The following is a 14,402-nucleotide window of genomic DNA, read 5'->3' on the forward strand; positions in this document are numbered from 1 at the left end:
AGCCCAGCATTTCTCATGATGTACTCTGCATATAAGTTAAATAAGCAGGGGGACAACTACTGTAATTATAAGGTACAACTTAAGTTGTGTGGGATCTTCACTCTTTAGGACCTTTTCCTGTGTTCTGAATTCTCAGTGGACCACAGATTGTAGTTAGAAGGAGAGGGGCATGAATGATCTACAGGTCTTCTAAAAGGTTCAAAGTCTTTCAGGTGGCTTCTGATGTATTTTTCCTCTCTGTGAAAGCAATCCAGCAGGCAACTTCTATAGCAAATGCCTTAACCCCAACAAGTAACTAATAATGGACCATTTCATGCCCTCTGGCAAGCCAGTGGGGGTGATGGTTTGGGGCACATGTACCATTCAGTGCCTGGAACATCAGAAGGATGTCTGTCTGTGTAGTGCTGGTGCCTGCTCTGTGGTGCCATAAAGGAGCTAGCAAGAATTGCTGTCTATAGCCTTGACCTAAGAGAAGCACCATTTTTACTACATTCAACATCAGCAAGCCTTCATTAAGCACATACTATGTGCAAAGCCTTGTTAGGTTTCTGTAACACTCTGTAATGTGTTACCAGATTTATTTTTCAAAGTGGTCAGGGAATTTCATCAATCATTAACTGACTACTTCTATATGCAGGTGTTGTACTGGGGATACCAAGATGAAATCAAAGGTGTTCCCTGACTTACAGAGTTCTGAATACATTGTGAGAAAAAAAAAATTATAATGGAGTGTGAGAGTAGAGGTTCCATGCAAAGAGCTTTATGAGTATACAGAAAGGAATGATTAATTCTCTCATAGGACATCAGAATGGCTCACAAAGGAGATAATATTTGAGCTATATCCTGAAGGATGGATAGGATTTCACCAAGAAGACAGGAGAGGGAGAAAGAGAATTCCAAGCAGAGGGAACAGCATGTGCAAAAGCTCATTAAAGCATGTTGGGCAGTTCTTTTATCATCAATTGAAAAGGCAAGTATAAGTTATACAAATGTTGAGTTTGGATTTTTTTTTCTCATGATTGCATCACCATTTTAAAATACAGGACATGATATTTTAAGGTGATGACAATTGCCTTATGATAAGAAAACACCTGATAGGTTAGAAAGTTCTCCTTATTAAGCTGTGATGCTTATCTAGTATCTTGCACATAGCAGGGCCTCAGTAAATGCTTGCTGAATGATGAGTCCTGTATCTCTTTCCATTTATAAATTACTACTTGATCAGGGATCAGCTTACAGAGCAAACTTCCTGCCTGTGACTTAGAAATGGATGTTCATAGTTATGCTGTTACTCCAGCTTCCTCTACTCTTGAGATGTCTCTGCCACTGAACCCAGTTAGGGTTGTTGAGTGTTGTGTTGATGAGTGGCAAGGAAAACTGCCCTTGCTTTGAATCCTCAGATTTCTACTTGGAGGGCGTCTATATAATTGAAATCCCCTAAAAATGCCATTTGAATGGGACAATGCTCATGTTGATAACAATAGGGGACTGCTATCCTACAAAGGGTAGTGATACTAACTAATATGGATAGATTCTCCTCACATTTTAAATTTTATAGTAGAACCTAAATGTGATTGATCAAACACTATATATGGCAATAATAAAGATATGACTTATCTGCACTGAGCAGCCTTGACAGCATAACATGGTATTGTCTATTCTTTTTTGGTTAAGAAAGAGAAGATAAATTATTATTATTTTTATAAATTATGCAATAACCTTTAGGGTAGTAATAAATTTTTGCCTTGAAAATCACCAGGGAATAGATGACGGAGAATGTAGTGAGACATAAACCATTTGCAAATTATATGCAAGTACACTTGTAATCCTTTTATTGGGTGTCTGGATCCAGTCTTCAGGAAAATTCCCACTAGGAAAACTAGGAAATCTTGTCTCATTGTGAATCTAAAATGTATCAGAAAAATACTTCTTCAGTTCCAAGCCTTAGCAGCCATGTGACTAGCTCTTTCAGGCTTAATCTCTATAGCTACACCTTTCTAGAAGTCACAATACCAGGCCATAGAATGTACTCTCTTTCACTCCTCCACTGCACCGAGTAAATGCTTTCCACAAATAGTTATTGAGTGCTTCCTACAGCCAGGCTGAGTGCTGGGTTCTAAGAATACAGAAGTAAATAAAACAGCTACATCCTTGCCCCTATGGCACCCTAAGCCTAGTGAAATGGCTTGTATTCTGTTTTGAGTCATAGTCCTTTTGAAAATCTGATTCCAACTGGACTTACTACATTACTTAAATATTAGGGTGGCAGCTTCCTGTTTCCCCAGAGGAAAGCAAGAACTTTTGTCACTGGTGAATGGAGTCTTGTGAAATCCAGTGTAGAAGGTTATTTTTTCTAGATGTTAACCTTTATCCTCTTTTGGAGCCTGTAGCATGGTAAAAAGAATGTGGGCTTTTAAGCCAGTTTGAGATTCTGATCCTCTAACTAGCAGTGGGACCTTGGGTAACTTACCCATTCTCTCAGAAGCTCAGTTTCCTCATATGAACATGCAGTTTGGTTGTGAAGACTGAAGGAGTCTGTGGGTATGAAGCACCTCACACAAGATCAATGTTCTAATCTGCGTTAGTGAGAAAACTAGATTTTGAACTCAAGTTTTTCTGACTCAAAAATCTAGTCTCAAAAAAAAAAAGTCTAGTCTCTCCACTTTCTTACAAAGGATCTTAAAATACTGGCTTATGTATAAGTTTCACCAAAACTCCATAAGGGAGGGAAGAAACACCACAGCTAAAGAAACAAATGGATAGAAAGGAAGAAATATGCTAATTTGTTTAAATACACTTAGGACATCAGTGACAAAGTTGACACCAACCCCAGAATCTCTCTAACTATGAACACTCTGCGTGTCTCCCTGTTCAGTTGTATTCTTGTATAAGCATTTTTGGACTACTACCATGTTGCCCAACTTGGTTGTAACTGCTTCCGGTGATTTAAAAAACATGATCTATGACTTGTAGGAACTTATATAGCCCAGAGGGGAGGCAGAAGCTATACCTGACAAAAACATTAGAGAAAAATTGCATAAGGTGGTATATAAATAAGAACCAGTACCATAGCCAAAATTAAATGTATCAGTCAGCTTGGGCTGCCATAACAAAATATCATAGACTGGGTAGCATAAACAACAGAAATTAATCTTCTCAAAGTCTGGAGGCTAGAAGTCCAAGATCAAGATGCCAGCATGGTTGATCTCTGATGAGGGTTCCCTTCCTGTTTCATAGATGGCTTCCTTTTCTCTGTGTCCTCACATGGGAGGGAGAGAGAGCAAGCTCTCCGGTGTCTCTTATAAGGGCACTAATCCCATCATGAAGCCTCCATCTTCATGACCTCACATAAACCCAGTTGTCTGCCAAAGACCCCCATCTCCAAGTACAGTCACACAAGGGGTTTAGAACTTTGAACATGTGAATTTGTGAGGGACACAGTTCAGTCTATAGCACTAAGTAAGGGTTGTAACCATGAGAGCATGACTTCTCTTTGTTTAATTAAAATTTTTACTAACACTACTAGCATTTTAAAATGTTAATACACAGTGTAGACATTAAGGTTTTTAAAAAAAGAAAAACAAGATGTATTCTAATCACTATAGTGTCACTGCTATGATTTATACCTCTATTAACTCCTGCCTGGACCATAGCAATAGTCTCATTCAGTCATTCAGTCATTCATTCATTCAGCAAGTAGCATGCTCACTCAGTGCTACACACTTGGGAATTCAGTGCTTTAGAAACTTAGCATGAATCCTGCCCATAGGTGCTTACATTTCAGCCAGAGGGACAACATTTAAAGCACACTTACCAAATTAATTATTTAAATCCAACTGAGATAAGTGCTACCAAGTAGAAATATAGGAAGTTGAGAGCATATGACATGAAAAAGTGCTCTAATCTGGGGAAGCATCCGATTAACTGCAATAAGATTAAAGCTGAGCTCTGAAGACCAAGTGGAGGCAACTAGGCAAGATCCTGGAAGAAATGCTTTCTTGGCAGAAAAAGCACCTTGTGTTCAAGCTATTGGAGAGAATAGAGCAGTGCTTCTTTGAATAAATGAATGAGAGACAGTAAGGCCAGAGCTGGGAAGTCCAAGGATAGAAGGTGAGGTTGGAGACTAGTCATGGGACTGGTTATTATAGGACCTTGTAGGCAATAGCAAAGACTTAAGACTTCTGAGCACCAAGTAATGGGCAGCTATTGAAGTGCTTTAAGCAAGGGGAAACCGAGATGTGCACATGTGTATGTTAGTCTGCTCTGGCTGCTACAGCAAAATTCCATAGTCTGGGTACCTTAAACAATGGACACTTATTTTCTCACAGTTCTCGGGGCTAGTTGTCTCAGATCAAAGTCCAGCAGGGTCAGTTCCAGAAAGAGCTTTCTTCTTCGCTTGCAGATAGCCACTTTCTTGTTGTGTCCTTACATGGCCTTTCCTCGGTATATACACAAAGAGGGGAAAGGAAAAGGGAGAAGAAGAAAGAAAGGAAAAGAGAGGGGGACTGCAGAAGGGAGAGAAAGGGAATTAAATGAGCTCTGTTGTCGCTTCTTATGAGGGCACTAATCCTATGGGATCAGGGCCCTACCCCTATGACCTTAATTACTTCCTTTTTTCTACATAAAGTCACATTGAGGGTTAGGGAAACAACATATGTTGAATTTAGTCCATAGCAGAGGTATGTGTGTGTGTTTAATCACTCTGACATTTGTGTAGACAATATATTAGAGAGGCACACCAGTCGAACTAGAGAAACCAGTTAAGAGGCTGTTGTGGTAGTTTAGATTCCAAATGCATTTTGGAAGTAGAACCAACAAAGATTGTTGCTGGATTACATGTAGGGGTGAAAGAGAGAGAAGTGTCATGGAGGACCTCAGGATTCTTTCTTGGACAACTTAGTGAATAGTTGATAAAAGGAACACCGAAGGAGGAGGTGTGGCTTGGGGACTGGGGCATCAGCACAGCTCAGCTGGTCTCCCTCCCTTCAGTTTTTCCATCTAGTTGGATCTCCTTGCAGTCCAAGGGATTCTCAAGAGTCTTCTCCAACACCACAGTTCAAAAGCATCGATTCTTTGGCACTCAGCTTTCTTTATAGTCCAACTCTCACATCCATACATGACCACTGGAAAAACCATAGTCTTGACTAGACGGACTTTTGTTGGCAAAGTAATGTCTCTGCTTTTCAATATGCTATCTAGGTTGGTCATAACATTCCTTCCAAGGAGTAAACGTCTTTTAATTTCATGGCTGCAATCACCATCTGCAGTGATTTTGGAGCCCAAAAGAATAAAGTCAGCCACTGTTTCCACTGTTTCCCCATCTATTGGCCATGAAGTGATGGGCCTGGATGCCATGATCTTAGTTTTCTGAATGTTGAACTTTAAGCCAACTTTTTCACTCTCCTCTTTCACATTCATCAAGAGGCTGTTTAGTTCTTCTTCATTTTCTGCCATAAGGGTGGTGTCATTTGCATATCTGCTACTGCTAAGTCACTTCAGTCGTGTCCGACTCTGTGTGACCCCATAGATGGCAGCCCACCAGGCTCCCCCATCCCTGGGATTCTCCAGGCAAAAACAGTGGAGTGGGTTGCCATTTCCTTCTCCAATCCATGAAAGTAAAAAGTGAAAGTGAAGTTGCTCAGTCGTGTCCGACTCTTAGGGACCCCATGGAATGCAGAGGTTATTGATATTTCTCCTGGCAATCTTGATTCCAGCTTGTGCTTCCTCCAGCCCAGCGTTTCTCATGATGTACTCTGCATATAAGTTAAATAAGCAGGGTGACAATATACAGCCTTGACATACTCCTTTTCCTATTTGGAACCAGTCTGTTGTTCCATGTCCAGTTCTAACTGTTGCTTCCTGACCTGCATACAGGTTTAGTAGGTTAGGTGTATTAAATGGATTTTTGACTTAAAGTGTTTTCAACTTGCAATGGATTTATCAGGATGTAACCACATCATAAGTTGAGGAAGATCTGTAATTGTCTGAGACCTTATCATATTGCATTGTTGTTCAGTTGCTAAGCCATGTCTGACTCTTTGCAACCCCATGAACTGCAGCACTCCAGGCTTCCCTGTCTTTCACTATCTCCTGGAGTTTGCTCAAACTATCATATTGCATTAGAATTCATTTACTCACCTGTTTTCCCCCAAATAAATTAAGTACAAGGGCAGAAACTGTGTCTGGTGCTTCTGTCCATCCCGAATTCCTGTAACAGTGCCTGGAAACAAGTAGGTACTCAGATGTAACGATGATAATAATAACAGCAAACACTCATAGAGTGATTACTATGTGCCCAGAGCTGTTCTAAGTGCTTTAGATGCATTCACACATCTGTATCCTCAACAATTTTTTATTAGTCGCATTTCACAGATAGCTTGCCCAAGTTGGCAGAATGAATTAAGTGGCAGATCCAGGACTCAGACCCAGGCAGTCTGGTTCTGGAGTCTAAGCTCTTCCCCACTGCACTGCACAGACTCCCAGTGTTTTGGGTTGTTCACTGCTGGTCTTCAGACTTTCTTTCCAGCAGGTCAGTCTTCATCTCTTCGCACTCCACTGTTTCCCTATTGGTTATTTACTTGGAGCCTGGGAGCTGCTTTGATGAGCACAGGAATTTCTCTACTAAAACCAGAGGCTACAGCAGGAAGAGAGCTACAGAAACTTCCCCTGCCCCATCCACCCTTCCCCTTTTTCCTATCACCCCACTCTTCAAGCACCAGATGCTTGCTTTCTTCGTTCGGCCTTAGGAAGAAGCCAAAGGGTTTTCCTCTTTCTTCCCAGTCTCATTTTTCTAACCTACTTAGCTGCTGGCTCCTCCCTGACCAAGCTTTTGTAGTCTAGGAACTAGGCTTAGCTAACTCCTGCAAACTCCAGTTCACACATAGGCTCAAATTGAATGTGTGCCCTGTAATGCCCCCAGCTGGCCTATTTCATTTTGCTCTGCCCAATATTTTGTTTCATTTAGTTTGGGTTTTGAAGCCAAGTAGAATTTTCAGTTTTGATTCCCTCAAGAGAAAGAGATCCCTGTCTTTCTATTATGAGCTAGTGCTAGAGTGGAGCCTTCACCGACACCCCCAGATGGGATAGCACATACAAACAGAAGGTGGCAGGTAGAGTAACAACAGCACAGTTGTGTTTATTCCCCCATTTTGCATTCTTTCAGCATTTAGGAACTGGATTTTGTGCGCTTTTTTTCTTTTTCTTTTTTTTTTTTAGATTCGAGAATTCTTAGAAGGGTAAAGCTATAATAGGGTAAATGTATGGTTCCTGAAGCCAATACTCCCACCATTTACTAACTGTGTGACATAAGAAAGTTATTTAACCTCTCTGTGCCTCAATTTCCTCATCTGTAAAAATGGAGCTAATATAGTACCTACTTCATAGGGTGTTTGTAAGGATATAATGAACTAACCCATGTGAAACACTTCGAACTATACCTAGTATATAGTGAGGGTTCAGTAAACATTAGCTAATATTATTTTTAAATACATATGATAACAGAAGAATATAACAAATTCACATATTCCCACCATTCAGAATTGAAACTGGTTGAGATTTTATCCTAGTTGTATGCCTTTTCTTAAAAATACTTACAGATAAGTTGAATATTCTGTGACCCTCATCCCCAGTCCTATTCTACTCCTGACTCTCCAAAGGCATCCATCATCATGAATTTGATGTGTATCTTTCCAGTCCATTTTCACAGTAATCAGAAATAAGATATGGTATCCGGGGAATAGGGTGGTGGTGAGTGGTATGTTTGGGATTTTTTACACAAAGGGTACCATGTCACTTTGCAACCTGCTTTTTTCGTTCAATGTTGTTTTGAGATCTATTCACATAGATCTAATTGGGTCCATTTAACTGCTCTATAGTATCTTATTGTATGGTTATTCTGTTTTATTTATTCAGTCACATCTGAATAGACATTGGATCAGTCCTGATTTTTTGCCACTGAATTCAGTCAATTGCAGTAAACATTCTTATACTGGTCTCCTTGGGCACAGGAGCAAGTTTCTATAGAGCACAGAGCTACAGATGGAATTGCTGGGTCACAGGATCTATCAGTTTTCAATTTTTCTAAACACTGCAGACTGGCAGGGGCAATAGAGTACAGTGAGTAAGAGCAAGACCTGGGGTCCGAGTAGGCTCTATTACTTCCTAAACTGTGTGACTGTGAATAATTCTTTGTGCCTCAGTTTCCCTATCTGTAAAATAAGGAGAATAGTACATACCTCATAGAGTTGTCGTGTGTGTTAAATTTAAGGTGCTTTAGTGACTAAAACAAAGTAAGCTAGTATTCTTTTTTACTATCTTTATCACATATTTTCTCTTCAAATATGAGAGTAGATCTTTTGTAAATTATAGATATGTGAATAGAAAAAAATTCTAGAAGGACATTCGTTAAAATAATAACTGATGTTAGAAATATGTGATCTTTTTTTCTTTGTGCTTTTTTTTTGTATCTTCCAAGTTTTCTACAAATGAGAAGTTGTACCTTTGAGATGAGAAAACAAAACCACAGTAAATGCAATTTTTAATGAAAATAAAGGAATTGACATTTTAAAAAAGTAGAAGAATTTCTCTTCTGGTGAGCAGGGACACTGCAAGAATAGTGAAAGAGGCCTCAAGGAGTAGCTTTGTAAATGTTTAGAAACAATCTAAATGCTAATCAATAGATACTTGGTCATTGTGAAATGATCTCCAAGATAATATGGTTAAATAAAAAGGACAAGTTCAGGCTAATGTATAAAGTATGCTACTGTGTGTGCGTGTGTGTGTTAGTTGCTTAGTCGTGTCCTACCCTTTGCAACCCCATAGACTGCCACCATACTGTGTTAAAATTATATTTTTATGCTCACATATGCAGTCTATCTTTTGAGAGCATCACAAGAACACTGGTAAGGTAACTGGGTGTCTAAGACATGGCAGAGACTTGTTCTTTTAGTAAATACCTTTTCCTACCTTTGGAATTTTATACCATATGCATCTATCACGTACTCAGATGTTTTTAAATAAAAAAATTTAAGTAGCTTATGCTTGAATCTAATGGGATTTTCACAATTATTGTCAATATCTCCTCAGCTGCCTTTAATCTAGCTTCCAAAGTTAAGGGGAGAGGCTAGATAAGAGCCCTGACTTTCCCTGGCATCTAGTTTTAGAGCCTGTATTCATACCAGCTATGCTGCTGCCCTACTCCCAATACAAACATTGTCCCGTTATCCAGGCACCAAAAAGTGGAAAGTGGTTCTTGGAGAGCATAACAGACTGAGTAGAGGAGTGGATGCATGTGTGTATGTGCAACTGTAAGGTGGAGAATGGTAGGGGAGGTAGCTAGAAGCCAGACTCTGAAGCTAGTGTTTTATGAAGGTGCTTAGACCTTCCTCTCATAGATGTAGTGACACTAAAGAGTTTACAGTAAGGGAGTAGTAACAAGATCCAATATTTTAGAGTTTACATGGGTTGCTGTACAAAGGATTACTTTGAGAGATAGGAAGAGCAGCTGAAATGCTAAAAGACGATGAAGGCCTGAATTAAAAGTATGATCTAGGGGAGAATGGATATAGTACATATAGGGCTGAGTCCCTTTGCTGTCCATCTGAAACTATCATAACATTGTTAATTAGCTATACTCTAATACAAAATAAAAAATTTTGATAAGGACCTGTGATTTATCCCTACATGTGTATCCCACAGCACATGTTAAAGTATCTTCAACATAATGGATAACATTCAATCAAAACGTGGATTTTTTTTTTTTTTAAGTGTGAGGTAGGAGTTGAACTCTGGCCTGCCTGACTCCAAAGATCAACTATTATTTCTCCATATGACACACTGCTTGAAGAAATGAACAACTGAGTTTTGTTCATTTCCAGCTTTCCCCACACTAACACCAGAAGTATTACCAGAAGATATGTCTTCACTTACCTTGAAACAAAAAGAAAAAGGCTCCCTCTTCAGAAAGTCTATGGATTCACAAAAACAATTCCTTCTAGAGGAGGAAACCTTGAAATACATGCTGTCACCTTTCTTGTTTGGCTGTTTTCATTAATTACTCTTGCTTACAACCTCTTGGGAAAATAGGAAGTTTGCATCCCTCCTTGTTCTTTAAATATTTTTTCTTTACTATTAGTATAAATTGCCCAGAAAAATTTATACTTCAGATATCGATACTTTTAGAAAAGGATATCATCCATGAATTTCCAATTAAAAAAAAAAGTGGAATAATTTTTCAATTAACATATTTCATATGTTAACATTGTAATTTACATATTTTAACCTTTGATGATTCAATAGACAATTCATGAATCCAGACTGTCTCAGGGTCAGTGCTAAAAACATCATTATCAGTAATTCCCTTGTGGTCTAGCAGTTTAGGACTCTCCCTGCTAAGGACCCAGTTTCAATCCCTGGTCAGGGAACTAAAACCCTACAAGCCTCAAGGCACAGCCAGAAACAATTACAACAACAAAAGCATTATTATCATGAGCTCCTAATAGAAGGGGCAGGGTTTACTCATGCTGTATCTATCCTCAGTGCCTAGTACATAGCAGACCTTCATTGAATGAATGGATGGGTGGATGGAGGATGATAGATGGTAGAGAACTGTAGCAGTAGAGTGGATAGATTCTTCTGAGACTATAGCTTTCCTAGTGCCATCTTGCATGTCTTGTTTTTGCTTCTTTCTCCTATAAGTAGAATATGGAATAGCAAGGCTAAGAAGATTGGTCTATAGGAGCTTGGGGGATGGAAGAGGGAAGAAATCATTTAATGACCCTTACTTTTTAAAAAAAAAAATGACTTTATCCAGATACAATTCTCATGCCACAGAATTCTGGTATTTAGTATATTCAAAAAATTGTGCAATCATTGCCACTGTCTAATTCCAGAACATTTTTGTCCCCTCTGAAAGAAGTCCCATACCAACTAGCAGTCAATCTCCATTGCTCTTCTCACAACACTAGTGACAATCTATTTTTTTCTGTCTGTATATATTTGCCTATTCTGGACATTTCATATAAATGAAATTCTACAATATGTGGTCTTTTATCACTGGCTTCTTTTATCTTAATGTTTTCAAGGGTCATCACATTGCAGCATGTATCAGATGAGTACTTCCTTTCTTTTTATTACCATATAGGAGCTTTCTGAGCCAGTAATTTGTGGTTTAGGTTATCACAGCATTTGGTACATTTTGAACAAGTGAAGGAATTCATCTGAAACTGAAGAGAAGCCAGCATGAATACAAGCCAGAATGAATGAGATTACGGCCATCCTCATCCTTGGCAGTGGCACAATTATGCTGAGCCAAAGATCTGTCTTAATAGGATGGCAGGCCCAAGTTATGTGTTGTGACCTCCTGTTGGCACTGGTCTAGTCTGGGAAGGGCTCATGGGTGCTGGTGTAATGAGATGAGGCAAGTGCCTTACAGCTTATGTTTCTGGCTTGGGCAGAGCTTGGGTGCAATTCCTCGTCTTCAAACATCTGAAAAAAGTATGTCGGGGATCTCCTGGTCCCATTTGTTCTGTTTGCCAGTGGGCAGAGTATACTGCACTGTGCAGACAGGTTAGACAGTTTATTGTAGGCTGATGAAAGCAGATTAAAAAACCATCAGCTTGGTGGGAAACTAGCTCAGAATCCAATCCAAATGTCAGATGAAATATTTACACAGCCAGGAGATAAACCAAAGGAAACAGTGTGCCCTTTGTGTGTGCCTCTGAGTGTGCAGGCACACACAGAGCTGCTGACCATTTGTCAACTTCCAAGATTTATTCTGCTGCTTCTGGCAAGGGATAGCCTAATGATTTAATAGCTTGTCAACACCTACACAGAGAAACAAGGACTGGCACTTCCTCATTTCTTATTTTCTTTGCTTTAAATAGGAATTCCTATTCTAAGTCACTGGAACCTGGAAATCAGACTGTCAGGTTTCTCTTGAGTTGAGTGCACAGTTCCTGAATCTGAGCATGATGAATGTTATAACTTTCCTGTTATACAAACACAGGGTTGCTACCCTTTCAGAAGAACCCATTGAGATCATGTCCCAAAGCCTGAGTTCTACAGACCGTTGCCATGAGCCAATTTCAAATGGAGTGAAACTGTTTTGTTTCTGTCCCATGAACCCCTTGAGTTGAATGCCTGCTTGAGCAATCCAGCGCCTAGTTGCCACATTTACATTCGAGATGGGGAAGTTATTTAGCGGATTTAATGTGGAAGAAGATTGGACTTCTTGTGCAGAGTATTATTCTCTAGGCATCCTTTGACAATTGTAAGTTCCCTGAAAGCAGGAACCATGTCCTCTCCAGCTCAACAAATCCCAAAGTGCCAAGTATAGCATCTAACACACAGTCATGCTGCGTGACTGATGTTTAGACAATTCAATCATGATCTAGTGAGTAATGATGATTGAACCAGGCACTTACAGTTTCTATTAGAATACAACCTTGAGTACACTGGGTTTTTAATCCCAAAGAAATATAGTCTAGTGAATTGGTATAAAATTTTGCTTGTCAAATTTTAATATACTTGTGAATTACCTAGGGCTTTTTAAAATGCAAATTTTGATTCAGTAAATCCAGAGTAGAGCCTGAGATTGTGCCTTTCTTGCAAGCTACCAGGTGATACAGTGCTGCCTGTCTAGAGACCACACTTTAAGTAGACAGGATCTAGAGCTAACCACTAGAATATGGTAACCGCTAGCACCTGAAATGTGGCTGGTACAAATTGAAATGAGCTATAAGTGTAAAATGCACATCAGATTTCAAAGACTTAGTAAGAAATAATGGAAAATATATCATTAATAATTATATATTGATTATATATTGAAATGATTGTATTTTAATATATGGAGTTAAATATGTTTGTAAAATTAGTTTCACCTGTTTCTTTTTACTTTTTGAATGTGGCTACTCAAAAAAATTTAATTATGTATACTACATATGTGGTTCACATTATATTTCTATTAACCAGCACTAGTCTAGAGCAGGGGTCAGAAAACTTTCAGTAAAGTGCCAGGTGGTAAATATTTTAGACTTTTTAGGCCATATGTTTTCTCTGCCCCACTATTCAACTCTACTGTTGTAAGCACAAAACAGCCATCAGTTCAGTCACTCAGTCGTGTCCGACTCTTTGTAACCCCAAGGACTGTAGCACGCCAGGCATCCCTGTCCATCACCAACAACCAGAGCTTATTCAAAGTTATGTCCATAGAGTCGGTGATGCCATCCAACTATCTCATCCTCTGTTGGCATTTTGATCTCTGGTTCCTCTGCCTTTTCTAAATACAGCTTGAACATTTGGAATTTCATGATTCACATACTATTGAAGCCTGGCTTGGAGGATTTTGAGCATTACTTTCCTAGTGTGTGAGATGAGTGCCATTGTGCAGTAGTTTGAACATTCAAAGCAGCCATACATAATACCTAAATGAATGAACATGGTTAGGTTCCAATAAAACTTTATTACTAAAACAGGTAGAGGTAGTAGGCTTGGAAATTGACTGCCCACAATCCTGGTGAAAAACCAGCAGCCTAGTAGCCACCAGAAGGGGCCAAACAGTGTTGGAGCTCCTTCAAAGCCTAATTCCCAGAGAATTATTTGACTTGTCTGGTGGTTCCCTGAAAGACCCCACTTGCAAGGCTCTCTTTATTAGACCTGACTCATTCAATATGCAAAATTTTTCCCTGCGGCATTTGTCAAAAACAATTAGAGGCAAATGATTGACTTCACAGCTGTCTGAAGCAGTGGATAATAGTTGGGGGAAACAGTAGGCAAACCATAAGGCTCAAAAGGAAAAACTAGAAAATGAGATGTCCATAGGGACTTTGAAAAGCTTCAACATATTCTGGGGAATCTAGAGGGGTTCATGCATGCACAGAACTGTGTGCATACCCAGAGCTATGTGCATGCTCAGAAGAGACCTGAGAAAGGCCTAAGCTCTCACCTCTGACTGACCTTCAAGCTGTGCCCAAGTGAAGTGTAAAAAAGTTATCAGCTACCTTTCTGAACATTGAGGATGTGCCCTCAACATGCACACAAAACCTCTTGGCAAAGACTGGGAAACTTACTAGTCTATATAAAGATACCTCTGTCCAACCACTGTTGTTGTTGTTCAGTTGCTCAGTTGTGCACGAGTCTTTGTGACCCCATGGACTGCAGCACACCAGTCTTCCCTGCCCTTCACCATCTCCTGGAGCTTGCTCAAACTCATGTCCATTGAGTTGGTGACATCATCTAACCATCTCATCCTCTGTCATCCCCTTCTCTTCCCACTTTCAATCTTTCCTAGCATCTGGGTCTTTTCCAATGAGTCAGTTCTTGGCATCAGGTGGCCAAAGTATTGGAGCTTCAGCTTCAGCATCAGTCCTTTCAATGAATATTCAGGGTTGATTTCCTTTAGGATT

The 14,402-nt window shown here is 39.6% G+C and overlaps 1 protein-coding gene and 1 long non-coding RNA gene across 6 annotated transcripts in view; one reads left to right on the plus strand and one right to left on the minus strand.

Moving 5' to 3' along the window:
* The window catches only part of HDAC8 (histone deacetylase 8), a 259,468-nt gene that overhangs the window by 185,077 nt on the left and 59,989 nt on the right, over positions 1-14,402 (plus strand). The gene's annotated exons all lie outside the window — the stretch shown is intronic.
* The window catches only part of LOC145536841 (uncharacterized), a 152,112-nt gene that overhangs the window by 63,789 nt on the left and 73,921 nt on the right, over positions 1-14,402 (minus strand). The window contains exons 5-6 of the long non-coding RNA XR_014076046.1: positions 6,139-6,220; positions 4,299-4,505 (exon numbers count right to left, since the gene is read on the minus strand). This is a non-coding gene — a long non-coding RNA (uncharacterized LOC145536841). The remainder of the gene's footprint in view (positions 1-4,298; positions 4,506-6,138; positions 6,221-14,402) is intronic.

This window comes from Giraffa tippelskirchi, chromosome X (assembly GCF_054371585.1).
Source record: "Giraffa tippelskirchi isolate mGirTip1 chromosome X, T2T-mGirTip1v1.2.pri, whole genome shotgun sequence".
In the NCBI taxonomy this organism is placed as follows: domain Eukaryota; kingdom Metazoa; phylum Chordata; class Mammalia; order Artiodactyla; family Giraffidae; genus Giraffa; species Giraffa tippelskirchi.